Source organism: Lonchura striata, chromosome W (assembly GCF_050655825.1).
Source record: "Lonchura striata isolate lonStrDom1 chromosome W, ASM5065582v1, whole genome shotgun sequence".
NCBI lineage: Eukaryota > Metazoa > Chordata > Aves > Passeriformes > Estrildidae > Lonchura > Lonchura striata.
The window spans coordinates 31644999-31659011 of NC_140743.1; positions in this window are offsets into that span (position 1 = coordinate 31644999).

Below are 14013 nucleotides of genomic sequence, written 5' to 3' on the forward strand. Positions count from 1 at the left end.
ATGAAGGACTCTGTTGAAGTGTGGAGAAGCAAGAACGTAGACAGCGCCTTGTGTTTGGGAGTCAGCAGCTGCTGGACTTTTGCGATTGCTTTCACTGTGCACTGAATGCCAGGACGGCACGTGCACGCTGAAACAACGAGCTGGGCAAGAGTAATCGAAAGATCACGGCCGTCAGAAAACAGCTTATATATTGCCCTGGAAAGAGTACTGTTTTTGGAGTTTGCAATAAAATCGTGTTTCTGGGCAAGGGAGGCATAAGTGCGCTGCGCTCCTAAGCTATCTCCCTGCGAGACACACTGCCATAGCTTTTCGCTATGATGCAGTCTAGTGCAGACGCACACTACGGCTCTCCGGAGCTGTCCGAAGCAAAGCGCCGGTGGCCGGCGTCTTTCGGCTGAAGCAGCGCTTCGGAGCGTAGGGCTGCCGCTCCGCTGTTGTGTGCGCGAAGCAGCCGCTTCTCCTGCTCCTGGAGCCGGACAGAGCGGTAGCTTGTACGAGGGCGAAGAACGTTGCCGCAGGGAGACGACGTTGTGTGCACAGCCTTGCGACTGCTAGAGGACGGTGGCTAAAGCTACCTGCCTTTTCAATGCACTGCTGGCATGCTTTATTGAAGGTGTTCCGAGACAACTTTCCTGGGTTTTGGCTTAGTCCTGATGCAGCCCCTCTTGGGAAATTGGTGCTCGTCCCAGAAGGCTCGAGATACAGAAAACTCGATGGCAGCTGCAGAAATGAAGGGCTTCGTTGAGTTGTCGAGAAGCAAGAACGTAGACACGCGCCTTGTGTTTGGGAGTCAGCAGCTGCTGGACTTTTGCGATTGCTTTCACTGTGCACTGAATGCCAGGACGGCACGTGCACGCTGAAACAACGAGCTGGGCAAGAGTGGGCAGAAGTGAACGGGCGTCAGACAGCAGCTTACATAGTACCATGGAAAGAGCAGTGTTTTTAGAGTGTGCAGCAAATCCGTGTTTCTGGGCAAGGGAGGCATAAGTGCGCTGCGCTCCTAAGGTATCTCCCTGCGAGACACACTGTCAAAGCTTTTCGCTATGATGCAGTCTAGTGCAGACGCACACTACGGCTCTCGGCTGCTGTCCGAAGCCAAGCGCCGGTGGCCGGCGTCTTTCGTCTGAAGCAGCGCTTCGGAGCGTACGGCTGCCACTCCGCTGTTGTGTGCGCGAAGCAGCCGCTTCTCCTGCTCTCGGAGCCGGACAGAGCGGTAGCTTGTACGGGGGCGAAGAACAAAGCCGAAGAGCACCGGGCTTTTGCGCAGACCCTAAGGACTGCTACTGGACGGTGGTGGCCGCTCGCCTGCCTCTTCAATTCCCTTCTAGCATCCTTATGGAAGGTGTTCCAGGACAATTTTCTGGAGTTTTGAATTCCTCCTGATGCAGCCCCTCGTGGGAAACTCGTGCTCGTCCTCTGAGTCTCCGACATGCAGAGACCTCGATGGCAACTGCAGAAATGAAGGGCTGCGTTGAGTTGTCGAGAAGCAAGAACATAGCCAGCGCCTTGTGTTTGGGAGTCAGCAGCTGCTGGACTTTTGCGATTGCTTTCACTGTGCACTGAATGCCAGGACGGCATGTGCACGTTAAAACAACGAGCTGGGCAAGAGCAGGGAGAGAGCACGGCCATCAGAGAGCATCTGGCATCTTGCCCTGGAAAGGGCAGTGTTTTTAGTGTGTGCTGTAAAATCGTGTTTCTGGGCAAGGGAGGCATAAGTGCGCTGCGCTCCTAAGCTATCTCCCTGCGAGACACACTGCCATAGCTTTTCGCTATGATGCAGTCTAGTGCAGACGCACACTACGGCTCTCCGGAGCTGTCCGAAGCAAAGCGCCGGTGGCCGGCGTCTTTCGGCTGAAGCGGCGCTTCGGAGCGTAGGGCTGCCACTCCGCTGTTGTGTGCGCGAAGCAGCCGCTTCTCCTGCTCCGGGAGCCGGACAGAGCGGTAGCTTGCACGAGGGCGAAGAACGTTGCCGCAGGGAGACGACATTGTGTGCACAGCCTTGCGACTGCTAGAGGACGGTGGCTAAAGCTACCTGCCTTTTCAATGCACTGCTGGCATGCTTTATTGAAGGTGTTCCGAGACAACTTTCCTGGGTTTTGACTTAGTCCTGATGCAGCCCCTCTTGGGAAATTGGTGCTCGTCCCAGAAGGCTCGAGATGCAGAAAACTCGATGGCAGCTGCAGAAATGAAGGACTCTGTTGAAGTGTGGAGAAGCAAGAACGTAGACAGCGCCTTGTGTTTGGGAGTCAGCAGCTGCTGGACTTTTGCGATTGCTTTCACTGTGCACTGAATGCCAGGACGGCATGTGCACGCTGAAACAACGAGCTGGGCAAGAGTAATCGAAAGATCACGGCCGTCAGAAAACAGCTTATATATTGCCCTGGAAAGAGTACTGTTTTTGGAGTTTGCAATAAAATCGTGTTTCTGGGCAAGGGAGGCATAAGTGCGCTGCGCTCCTAAGCTATCTCCCTGCGAGACACACTGCCAAAGCTTTTCGCTATGATGCAGTCTAGTGCAGACGCACACTACGGCTCTCCGGAGCTGTCCGAAGCGAAGAGCCGGTGGTCGGCGTCTTTCGGCTGAAGCAGCGCTTCGGAGCGTAGGGCTGCCGCTCCGCTGTTGTGTGCGCGAAGCAGCCGCTTCTCCTGCTCCGGGAGCCGGACAGAGCGGTAGCTTGCACGAGGGCGAAGAACGTTGCCGCAGGGAGACGACATTGTGTGCACAGCCTTGCGACTGCTAGAGGACGGTGGCTAAAGCTACCTGCCTTTTCAATGCACTGCTGGCATGCTTTATTGAAGGTGTTCTGAGACAACTTTCCTGGGTTTTGGCTTAGTCCTGATGCAGCCCCTCTTGGGAAATTGGTGCTCGTCCCAGAAGGCTCGAGATACAGAAAACTCGATGGCAGCTGCAGAAATGAAGGGCTTCGTTGAGTTGTCGAGAAGCAAGAACGTAGACAAGCGCCTTGTGTTTGGGAGTCAGCAGCTGCTGGACTTTTGCGATTGCTTTCACTGTGCACTGAATGCCAGGACGGCACGTGCACGCTGAAACAACGAGCTGGGCAAGAGTAATCGAAAGATCACGGCCGTCAGAAAACAGCTTATATATTGCCCTGGAAAGAGTACTGTTTTTGGAGTTTGCAATAAAATCGTGTTTCTGGGCAAGGGAGGCATAAGTGCGCTGCGCTCCTAAGCTATCTCCCTGCGAGACACACTGCCAAAGCTTTTCGCTATGATGCAGTCTAGTGCAGACGCACACTACGGCTCTCCGGAGCTGTCCGAAGCGAAGAGCCGGTGGTCGGCGTCTTTCGGCTGAAGCAGCGCTTCGGAGCGTACGGCTGCCGCTCCGCTGTTGTGTGCGCGAAGCAGCCGCTTCTCCTGCTCCGGGAGCCGGACAGAGCGGTAGCTTGCACGAGGGCGAAGAACGTTGCCGCAGGGAGACGACATTGTGTGCACAGCCTTGCGACTGCTAGAGGACGGTGGCTAAAGCTCCATGCCTTTTCAATGCACTGCTGGCATGCTTTATTGAAGGTGTTCCGAGACAACTTTCCTGGGTTTTGGCTTAGTCCTGATGCAGCCCCTCTTGGGAAATTGGTGCTCGTCCCAGAAGGCTCGAGATGCAGAAAACTCGATGGCAGCTGCAGAAATGAAGGACTCTGTTGAAGTGTGGAGAAGCAAGAACGTAGACAGCGCCTTGTGTTTGGGAGTCAGCAGCTGCTGGACTTTTGCGATTGCTTTCACTGTGCACTGAATGCCAGGACGGCACGTGCACGCTGAAACAACGAGCTGGGCAAGAGTGGGCAGAAGTGAACGGGCGTCAGACAGCAGCTTACATAGTACCATGGAAAGAGCAGTGTTTTTAGAGTGTGCAGCAAATCCGTGTTTCTGGGCAAGGGAGGCATAAGTGCGCTGCGCTCCTAAGGTATCTCCCTGCGAGACACACTGTCAAAGCTTTTCGCTATGATGCAGTCTAGTGCAGACGCACACTACGGCTCTCGGCTGCTGTCCTAAGCCAAGCGCCGGTGGCCGGCGTCTTTCGTCTGAAGCAGCGCTTCGGAGCGTACGGCTGCCGCTCCGCTGTTGTGTGCGCGAAGCAGCCGCTTCTCCTGCTCTCGGAGCCGGACAGAGCGGTAGCTTGTACGGGGGCGAAGAACGAAGCCGAAGAGCACCGGGCTTTTGCGCAGACCCTAAGGACTGCTACTGGACGGTGGTGGCCGCTCGCCTGCCTCTTCAATTCCCTTCTAGCATCCTTATGGAAGGTGTTCCAGGACAATTTTCTGGAGTTTTGAATTCCTCCTGATGCAGCCCCTCCTGGGAAACTCGTGCTCGTCCTCTGAGTCTCCGACATGCAGAGACCTCGATGGCAACTGCAGAAATGAAGGGCTGCGTTGAGTTGTCGAGAAGCAAGAACATAGCCAGCGCCTTGTGTTTGGGAGTCAGCAGCTGCTGGACTTTTGCGATTGCTTTCACTGTGCACTGAATGCCAGGACGGCATGTGCACGTTAAAACAACGAGCTGGGCAAGAGCAGGGAGAGAGCACGGCCATCAGAGAGCATCTGGCATCTTGCCCTGGAAAGGGCAGTGTTTTTAGTGTGTGCTGTAAAATCGTGTTTCTGGGCAAGGGAGGCATAAGTGCGCTGCGCTCCTAAGCTATCTCCCTGCGAGACACACTGCCATAGCTTTTCGCTATGATGCAGTCTAGTGCAGACGCACACTACGGCTCTCCGGAGCTGTCCGAAGCAAAGCGCCGGTGGCCGGCGTCTTTCGGCTGAAGCGGCGCTTCGGAGCGTAGGGCTGCCGCTCCGCTGTTGTGTGCGCGAAGCAGCCGCTTCTCCTGCTCCGGGAGCCGGACAGAGCGGTAGCTTGCACGAGGGCGAAGAACGTTGCCGCAGGGAGACGACATTGTGTGCACAGCCTTGCGACTGCTAGAGGACGGTGGCTAAAGCTACCTGCCTTTTCAATGCACTGCTGGCATGCTTTATTGAAGGTGTTCCGAGACAACTTTCCTGGGTTTTGACTTAGTCCTGATGCAGCCCCTCTTGGGAAATTGGTGCTCGTCCCAGAAGGCTCGAGATGCAGAAAACTCGATGGCAGCTGCAGAAATGAAGGACTCTGTTGAAGTGTGGAGAAGCAAGAACGTAGACAGCGCCTTGTGTTTGGGAGTCAGCAGCTGCTGGACTTTTGCGATTGCTTTCACTGTGCACTGAATGCCAGGACGGCACGTGCACGCTGAAACAACGAGCTGGGCAAGAGTAATCGAAAGATCACGGCCGTCAGAAAACAGCTTATATATTGCCCTGGAAAGAGTACTGTTTTTGGAGTTTGCAATAAAATCGTGTTTCTGGGCAAGGGAGGCATAAGTGCGCTGCGCTCCTAAGCTATCTCCCTGCGAGACACACTGCCAAAGCTTTTCGCTATGATGCAGTCTAGTGCAGACGCACACTACGGCTCTCCGGAGCTGTCCGAAGCGAAGAGCCGGTGGTCGGCGTCTTTCGGCTGAAGCAGCGCTTCGGAGCGTACGGCTGCCGCTCCGCTGTTGTGTGCGCGAAGCAGCCGCTTCTCCTGCTCCGGGAGCCGTACAGAGCGGTAGCTTGCACGAGGGCGAAGAACGTTGCCGCAGGGAGACGACATTGTGTGCACAGCCTTGCGACTGCTAGAGGACGGTGGCTAAAGCTACCTGCCTTTTCAATGCACTGCTGGCATGCTTTATTGAAGGTGTTCCGAGACAACTTTCCTGGGTTTTGGCTTAGTCCTGATGCAGCCCCTCTTGGGAAATTGGTGCTCGTCCCAGAAGGCTCGAGATACAGAAAACTCGATGGCAGCTGCAGAAATGAAGGGCTTCGTTGAGTTGTCGAGAAGCAAGAACGTAGACACGCGCCTTGTGTTTGGGAGTCAGCAGCTGCTGGACTTTTGCGATTGCTTTCACTGTGCACTGAATGCCAGGACGGCACGTGCACGCTGAAACAACGAGCTGGGCAAGAGTGGGCAGAAGTGAACGGGCGTCAGACAGCAGCTTACATAGTACCATGGAAAGAGCAGTGTTTTTAGAGTGTGCAGCAAATCCGTGTTTCTGGGCAAGGGAGGCATAAGTGCGCTGCGCTCCTAAGGTATCTCCCTGCGAGACACACTGTCAAAGCTTTTCGCTATGATGCAGTCTAGTGCAGACGCACACTACGGCTCTCGGCTGCTGTCCGAAGCCAAGCGCCGGTGGCCGGCGTCTTTCGTCTGAAGCAGCGCTTCGGAGCGTACGGCTGCCACTCCGCTGTTGTGTGCGCGAAGCAGCCGCTTCTCCTGCTCTCGGAGCCGGACAGAGCGGTAGCTTGTACGGGGGCGAAGAACAAAGCCGAAGAGCACCGGGCTTTTGCGCAGACCCTAAGGACTGCTACTGGACGGTGGTGGCCGCTCGCCTGCCTCTTCAATTCCCTTCTAGCATCCTTATGGAAGGTGTTCCAGGACAATTTTCTGGAGTTTTGAATTCCTCCTGATGCAGCCCCTCGTGGGAAACTCGTGCTCGTCCTCTGAGTCTCCGACATGCAGAGACCTCGATGGCAACTGCAGAAATGAAGGGCTGCGTTGAGTTGTCGAGAAGCAAGAACATAGCCAGCGCCTTGTGTTTGGGAGTCAGCAGCTGCTGGACTTTTGCGATTGCTTTCACTGTGCACTGAATGCCAGGACGGCATGTGCACGTTAAAACAACGAGCTGGGCAAGAGCAGGGAGAGAGCACGGCCATCAGAGAGCATCTGGCATCTTGCCCTGGAAAGGGCAGTGTTTTTAGTGTGTGCTGTAAAATCGTGTTTCTGGGCAAGGGAGGCATAAGTGCGCTGCGCTCCTAAGCTATCTCCCTGCGAGACACACTGCCATAGCTTTTCGCTATGATGCAGTCTAGTGCAGACGCACACTACGGCTCTCCGGAGCTGTCCGAAGCAAAGCGCCGGTGGCCGGCGTCTTTCGGCTGAAGCGGCGCTTCGGAGCGTAGGGCTGCCGCTCCGCTGTTGTGTGCGCGAAGCAGCCGCTTCTCCTGCTCCGGGAGCCGGACAGAGCGGTAGCTTGCACGAGGGCGAAGAACGTTGCCGCAGGGAGACGACATTGTGTGCACAGCCTTGCGACTGCTAGAGGACGGTGGCTAAAGCTACCTGCCTTTTCAATGCACTGCTGGCATGCTTTATTGAAGGTGTTCCGAGACAACTTTCCTGGGTTTTGACTTAGTCCTGATGCAGCCCCTCTTGGGAAATTGGTGCTCGTCCCAGAAGGCTCGAGATGCAGAAAACTCGATGGCAGCTGCAGAAATGAAGGACTCTGTTGAAGTGTGGAGAAGCAAGAACGTAGACAGCGCCTTGTGTTTGGGAGTCAGCAGCTGCTGGACTTTTGCGATTGCTTTCACTGTGCACTGAATGCCAGGACGGCATGTGCACGCTGAAACAACGAGCTGGGCAAGAGTAATCGAAAGATCACGGCCGTCAGAAAACAGCTTATATATTGCCCTGGAAAGAGTACTGTTTTTGGAGTTTGCAATAAAATCGTGTTTCTGGGCAAGGGAGGCATAAGTGCGCTGCGCTCCTAAGCTATCTCCCTGCGAGACACACTGCCAAAGCTTTTCGCTATGATGCAGTCTAGTGCAGACGCACACTACGGCTCTCCGGAGCTGTCCGAAGCGAAGAGCCGGTGGTCGGCGTCTTTCGGCTGAAGCAGCGCTTCGGAGCGTACGGCTGCCGCTCCGCTGTTGTGTGCGCGAAGCAGCCGCTTCTCCTGCTCCAGGAGCCGGACAGAGCGGTAGCTTGCACGAGGGCGAAGAACGTTGCCGCAGGGAGACGACATTGTGTGCACAGCCTTGCGACTGCTAGAGGACGGTGGCTAAAGCTACCTGCCTTTTCAATGCACTGCTGGCATGCTTTATTGAAGGTGTTCTGAGACAACTTTCCTGGGTTTTGGCTTAGTCCTGATGCAGCCCCTCTTGGGAAATTGGTGCTCGTCCCAGAAGGCTCGAGATACAGAAAACTCGATGGCAGCTGCAGAAATGAAGGGCTTCGTTGAGTTGTCGAGAAGCAAGAACGTAGACAAGCGCCTTGTGTTTGGGAGTCAGCAGCTGCTGGACTTTTGCGATTGCTTTCACTGTGCACTGAATGCCAGGACGGCACGTGCACGCTGAAACAACGAGCTGGGCAAGAGTGGGCAGAAGTGAACGGGCGTCAGACAGCAGCTTACATAGTACCATGGAAAGAGCAGTGTTTTTAGAGTGTGCAGCAAATCCGTGTTTCTGGGCAAGGGAGGCATAAGTGCGCTGCGCTCCTAAGGTATCTCCCTGCGAGACACACTGTCAAAGCTTTTCGCTATGATGCAGTCTAGTGCAGACGCACACTACGGCTCTCGGCTGCTGTCCGAAGCCAAGCGCCGGTGGCCGGCGTCTTTCGTCTGAAGCAGCGCTTCGGAGCGTACGGCTGCCGCTCCGCTGTTGTGTGCGCGAAGCAGCCGCTTCTCCTGCTCTCGGAGCCGGACAGAGCGGTAGCTTGTACGGGGGCGAAGAACAAAGCCGAAGAGCACCGGGCTTTTGCGCAGACCCTAAGGACTGCTACTGGACGGTGGTGGCCGCTCGCCTGCCTCTTCAATTCCCTTCTAGCATCCTTATGGAAGGTGTTCCAGGACAATTTTCTGGAGTTTTGAATTCCTCCTGATGCAGCCCCTCCTGGGAAACTCGTGCTCGTCCTCTGAGTCTCCGACATGCAGAGACCTCGATGGCAACTGCAGAAATGAAGGGCTGCGTTGAGTTGTCGAGAAGCAAGAACATAGCCAGCGCCTTGTGTTTGGGAGTCAGCAGCTGCTGGACTTTTGCGATTGCTTTCACTGTGCACTGAATGCCAGGACGGCATGTGCACGTTAAAACAACGAGCTGGGCAAGAGCAGGGAGAGAGCACGGCCATCAGAGAGCATCTGGCATCTTGCCCTGGAAAGGGCAGTGTTTTTAGTGTGTGCTGTAAAATCGTGTTTCTGGGCAAGGGAGGCATAAGTGCGCTGCGCTCCTAAGCTATCTCCCTGCGAGACACACTGCCATAGCTTTTCGCTATGATGCAGTCTAGTGCAGACGCACACTACGGCTCTCCGGAGCTGTCCGAAGCAAAGCGCCGGTGGCCGGCGTCTTTCGGCTGAAGCGGCGCTTCGGAGCGTAGGGCTGCCGCTCCGCTGTTGTGTGCGCGAAGCAGCCGCTTCTCCTGCTCCGGGAGCCGGACAGAGCGGTAGCTTGCACGAGGGCGAAGAACGTTGCCGCAGGGAGACGACATTGTGTGCACAGCCTTGCGACTGCTAGAGGACGGTGGCTAAAGCTACCTGCCTTTTCAATGCACTGCTGGCATGCTTTATTGAAGGTGTTCCGAGACAACTTTCCTGGGTTTTGACTTAGTCCTGATGCAGCCCCTCTTGGGAAATTGGTGCTCGTCCCAGAAGGCTCGAGATGCAGAAAACTCGATGGCAGCTGCAGAAATGAAGGACTCTGTTGAAGTGTGGAGAAGCAAGAACGTAGACAGCGCCTTGTGTTTGGGAGTCAGCAGCTGCTGGACTTTTGCGATTGCTTTCACTGTGCACTGAATGCCAGGACGGCACGTGCACGCTGAAACAACGAGCTGGGCAAGAGTAATCGAAAGATCACGGCCGTCAGAAAACAGCTTATATATTGCCCTGGAAAGAGTACTGTTTTTGGAGTTTGCAATAAAATCGTGTTTCTGGGCAAGGGAGGCATAAGTGCGCTGCGCTCCTAAGCTATCTCCCTGCGAGACACACTGCCAAAGCTTTTCGCTATGATGCAGTCTAGTGCAGACGCACACTACGGCTCTCCGGAGCTGTCCGAAGCGAAGAGCCGGTGGTCGGCGTCTTTCGGCTGAAGCAGCGCTTCGGAGCGTACGGCTGCCGCTCCGCTGTTGTGTGCGCGAAGCAGCCGCTTCTCCTGCTCCGGGAGCCGGACAGAGCGGTAGCTTGCACGAGGGCGAAGAACGTTGCCGCAGGGAGACGACATTGTGTGCACAGCCTTGCGACTGCTAGAGGACGGTGGCTAAAGCTCCATGCCTTTTCAATGCACTGCTGGCATGCTTTATTGAAGGTGTTCCGAGACAACTTTCCTGGGTTTTGGCTTAGATCTGATGCAGCCCCTCTTGGGAAATTGGTGCTCGTCCCAGAAGGCTCGAGATGCAGAAAACTCGATGGCAGCTGCAGAAATGAAGGACTCTGTTGAAGTGTGGAGAAGCAAGAACGTAGACAGCGCCTTGTGTTTGGGAGTCAGCAGCTGCTGGACTTTTGCGATTGCTTTCACTGTGCACTGAATGCCAGGACGGCACGTGCACGCTGAAACAACGAGCTGGGCAAGAGTAATCGAAAGATCACGGCCGTCAGAAAACAGCTTATATATTGCCCTGGAAAGAGTACTGTTTTTGGAGTTTGCAATAAAATCGTGTTTCTGGGCAAGGGAGGCATAAGTGCGCTGCGCTCCTAAGCTATCTCCCTGCGAGACACACTGCCAAAGCTTTTCGCTATGATGCAGTCTAGTGCAGACGCACACTACGGCTCTCCGGAGCTGTCCGAAGGGAAGAGCCGGTGGTCGGCGTCTTTCGGCTGAAGCAGCGCTTCGGAGCGTACGGCTGCCGCTCCGCTGTTGTGTGCGCGAAGCAGCCGCTTCTCCTGCTCCTGGAGCCGGACAGAGCGGTAGCTTGTACGAGGGCGAAGAACGTTGCCGCAGGGAGACGACGTTGTGTGCACAGCCTTGCGACTGCTAGAGGACGGTGGCTAAACCTACCTGCCTTTTCAATGCACTGCTGGCATGCTTTATTGAAGGTGTTCCGAGACAACTTTCCTGGGTTTTGACTTAGTCCTGATGCAGCCCCTCTTGGGAAATTGGTGCTCGTCCCAGAAGGCTCGAGATGCAGAAAACTCGATGGCAGCTGCAGAAATGAAGGACTCTGTTGAAGTGTGGAGAAGCAAGAACGTAGACAGCGCCTTGTGTTTGGGAGTCAGCAGCTGCTGGACTTTTGCGATTGCTTTCACTGTGCACTGAATGCCAGGACAGCACGTGCACGCTGAAACAACGAGCTGGGCAAGAGTGGGCAGAAGTGAACGGGCGTCAGACAGCAGCTTACATAGTACCATGGAAAGAGCAGTGTTTTTAGAGTGTGCAGCAAATCCGTGTTTCTGGGCAAGGGAGGCATAAGTGCGTCGCGCTCCTAAGGTATCTCCCTGCGAGACACACTGTCAAAGCTTTTCGCTATGATGCAGTCTAGTGCAGACGCACACTACGGCTCTCGGCTGCTGTCCGAAGCCAAGCGCCGGTGGCCGGCGTCTTTCGTCTGAAGCAGCGCTTCGGAGCGTACGGCTGCCGCTCCGCTGTTGTGTGCGCGAAGCAGCCGCTTCTCCTGCTCTCGGAGCCGGACAGAGCGGTAGCTTGTACGGGGGCGAAGAACGAAGCTGAAGAGCACCGGGCTTTTGCGCAGACCCTAAGGACTGCTACTGGACGGTGGTGGCCGCTCGCCTGCCTCTTCAATTCCCTTCTAGCATCCTTATGGAAGGTGTTCCAGGACAATTTTCTGGAGTTTTGAATTCCTCCTGATGCAGCCCCTCGTGGGAAACTCGTGCTCGTCCTCTGAGTCTCCGACATGCAGAGACCTCGATGGCAACTGCAGAAATGAAGGGCTGCGTTGAGTTGTCGAGAAGCAAGAACATAGCCAGCGCCTTGTGTTTGGGAGTCAGCAGCTGCTGGACTTTTGCGATTGCTTTCACTGTGCACTGAATGCCAGGACGGCATGTGCACGTTAAAACAACGAGCTGGGCAAGAGCAGGGAGAGAGCACGGCCATCAGAGAGCATCTGGCATCTTGCCCTGGAAAGGGCAGTGTTTTTAGTGTGTGCTGTAAAATCGTGTTTCTGGGCAAGGGAGGCATAAGTGCGCTGCGCTCCTAAGCTATCTCCCTGCGAGACACACTGCCATAGCTTTTCGCTATGATGCAGTCTAGTGCAGACGCACACTACGGCTCTCCGGAGCTGTCCGAAGCAAAGCGCCGGTGGCCGGCGTCTTTCGGCTGAAGCAGCGCTTCGGAGCGTAGGGCTGCCGCTCCGCTGTTGTGTGCGCGAAGCAGCCGCTTCTCCTGCTCCGGGAGCCGGACAGAGCGGTAGCTTGTACGAGGGCGAAGAACGTTGCCGCAGGGAGACGACGTTGTGTGCACAGCCTTGCGACTGCTAGAGGACGGTGGCTAAAGCTACCTGCCTTTTCAATGCACTGCTGGCATGCTTTCTTGAAGGTGTTCCGAGACAATTTTCCTGGGTTTTGACTTAGTCCTGATGCAGCCCCTCTTGGGAAATTGGTGCTCGTCCCAGAAGGCTCGAGATGCAGAAAACTCGATGGCAGCTGCAGAAATGAAGGACTCTGTTGAAGTGTGGAGAAGCAAGAACGTAGACAGCGCCTTGTGTTTGGGAGTCAGCAGCTGCTGGACTTTTGCGATTGCTTTCACTGTGCACTGAATGCCAGGACGGCACGTGCACGCTGAAACAACGAGCTGGGCAAGAGTGGGCAGAAGTGAACGGGCGTCAGACAGCAGCTTACATAGTACCATGGAAAGAGCAGTGTTTTTAGAGTGTGCAGCAAATCCGTGTTTCTGGGCAAGGGAGGCATAAGTGCGCTGCGCTCCTAAGGTATCTCCCTGCGAGACACACTGTCAAAGCTTTTCGCTATGATGCAGTCTAGTGCAGACGCACACTACGGCTCTCGGCTGCTGTCCGAAGCCAAGCGCCGGTGGCCGGCGTCTTTCGTCTGAAGCAGCGCTTCGGAGCGTACGGCTGCCGCTCCGCTGTTGTGTGTGCGAAGCAGCCGCTTCTCCTGCTCTCGGAGCCGGACAGAGCGGTAGCTTGTACGGGGGCGAAGAACGAAGCCGAAGAGCACCGGGCTTTTGCGCAGACCCTAAGGACTGCTACTGGACGGTGGTGGCCGCTCGCCTGCCTCTTCAATTCCCTTCTAGCATCCTTATGGAAGGTGTTCCAGGACAATTTTCTGGAGTTTTGAATTCCTCCTGATGCAGCCCCTCGTGGGAAACTCGTGCTCGTCCTCTGAGTCTCCGACATGCAGAGACCTCGATGGCAACTGCAGAAATGAAGGGCTGCGTTGAGTTGTCGAGAAGCAAGAACATAGCCAGCGCCTTGTGTTTGGGAGTCAGCAGCTGCTGGACTTTTGCGATTGCTTTCACTGTGCACTGAATGCCAGGACGGCATGTGCACGTTAAAGCAACGAGCTGGGCAAGAGTAATCGAAAGATCACGGCCGTCAGAAAGCAGCTTATATATTGCCCTGGAAAGAGTACTGTTTTTGGAGTGTGCAGTAAAATCGTGTTTCTGGGCAAGGGAGGCATAAGTGCGCTGCGCTCCTAAGGTATCTCCCTGCGCGACACAATGCCAAAGCTTTTCGCTATGATGCAGTCTAGTGCAGACGCACACTACGGCTCTCCGGAGCTGTCCGAAGCCAAGCGCCGGTGGCCGGCGTCTTTCGGCTGAAGCAGCGCTTCGGATCGTAGGGCTGCCGCTCCGCTGTTGTGTGCGCGAAGCAGCCGCTTCTCCTGCTCCGGGAGCCGGACAGAGCGGTAGCTTGTACGAGGGCGAAGAACGTTGCCGCAGGGAGACGACATTGTGTGCACAGCCTTGAGACTGCTAGAGGACGGTGGCTAAAGCTACCTGCCTTTTCAATGCACTGCTGGCATGCTTTATTGAAGGTGTTCCGAGACAACTTTCCTGGGTTTTGACTTCGTCCTGATGCAGCCCCTCCTGGGAAATTGGTGCTCGTCCCAGAAGGCTCGAGATGCAGAAAACTCGATGGCAGCTGCAGAAATGAAGGACTCTGTTGAAGTGTGGAGAAGCAAGAACGTAGACAGCGCCTTGTGTTTGGGAGTCAGCAGCTGCTGGACTTTTGCGATTGCTTTCACTGTGCACTGAATGCCAGGACGGCACGTGCACGCTGAAACAACGAGCTGGGCAAGAGTGGGCAGAAGTGAACGGGCGTCAGA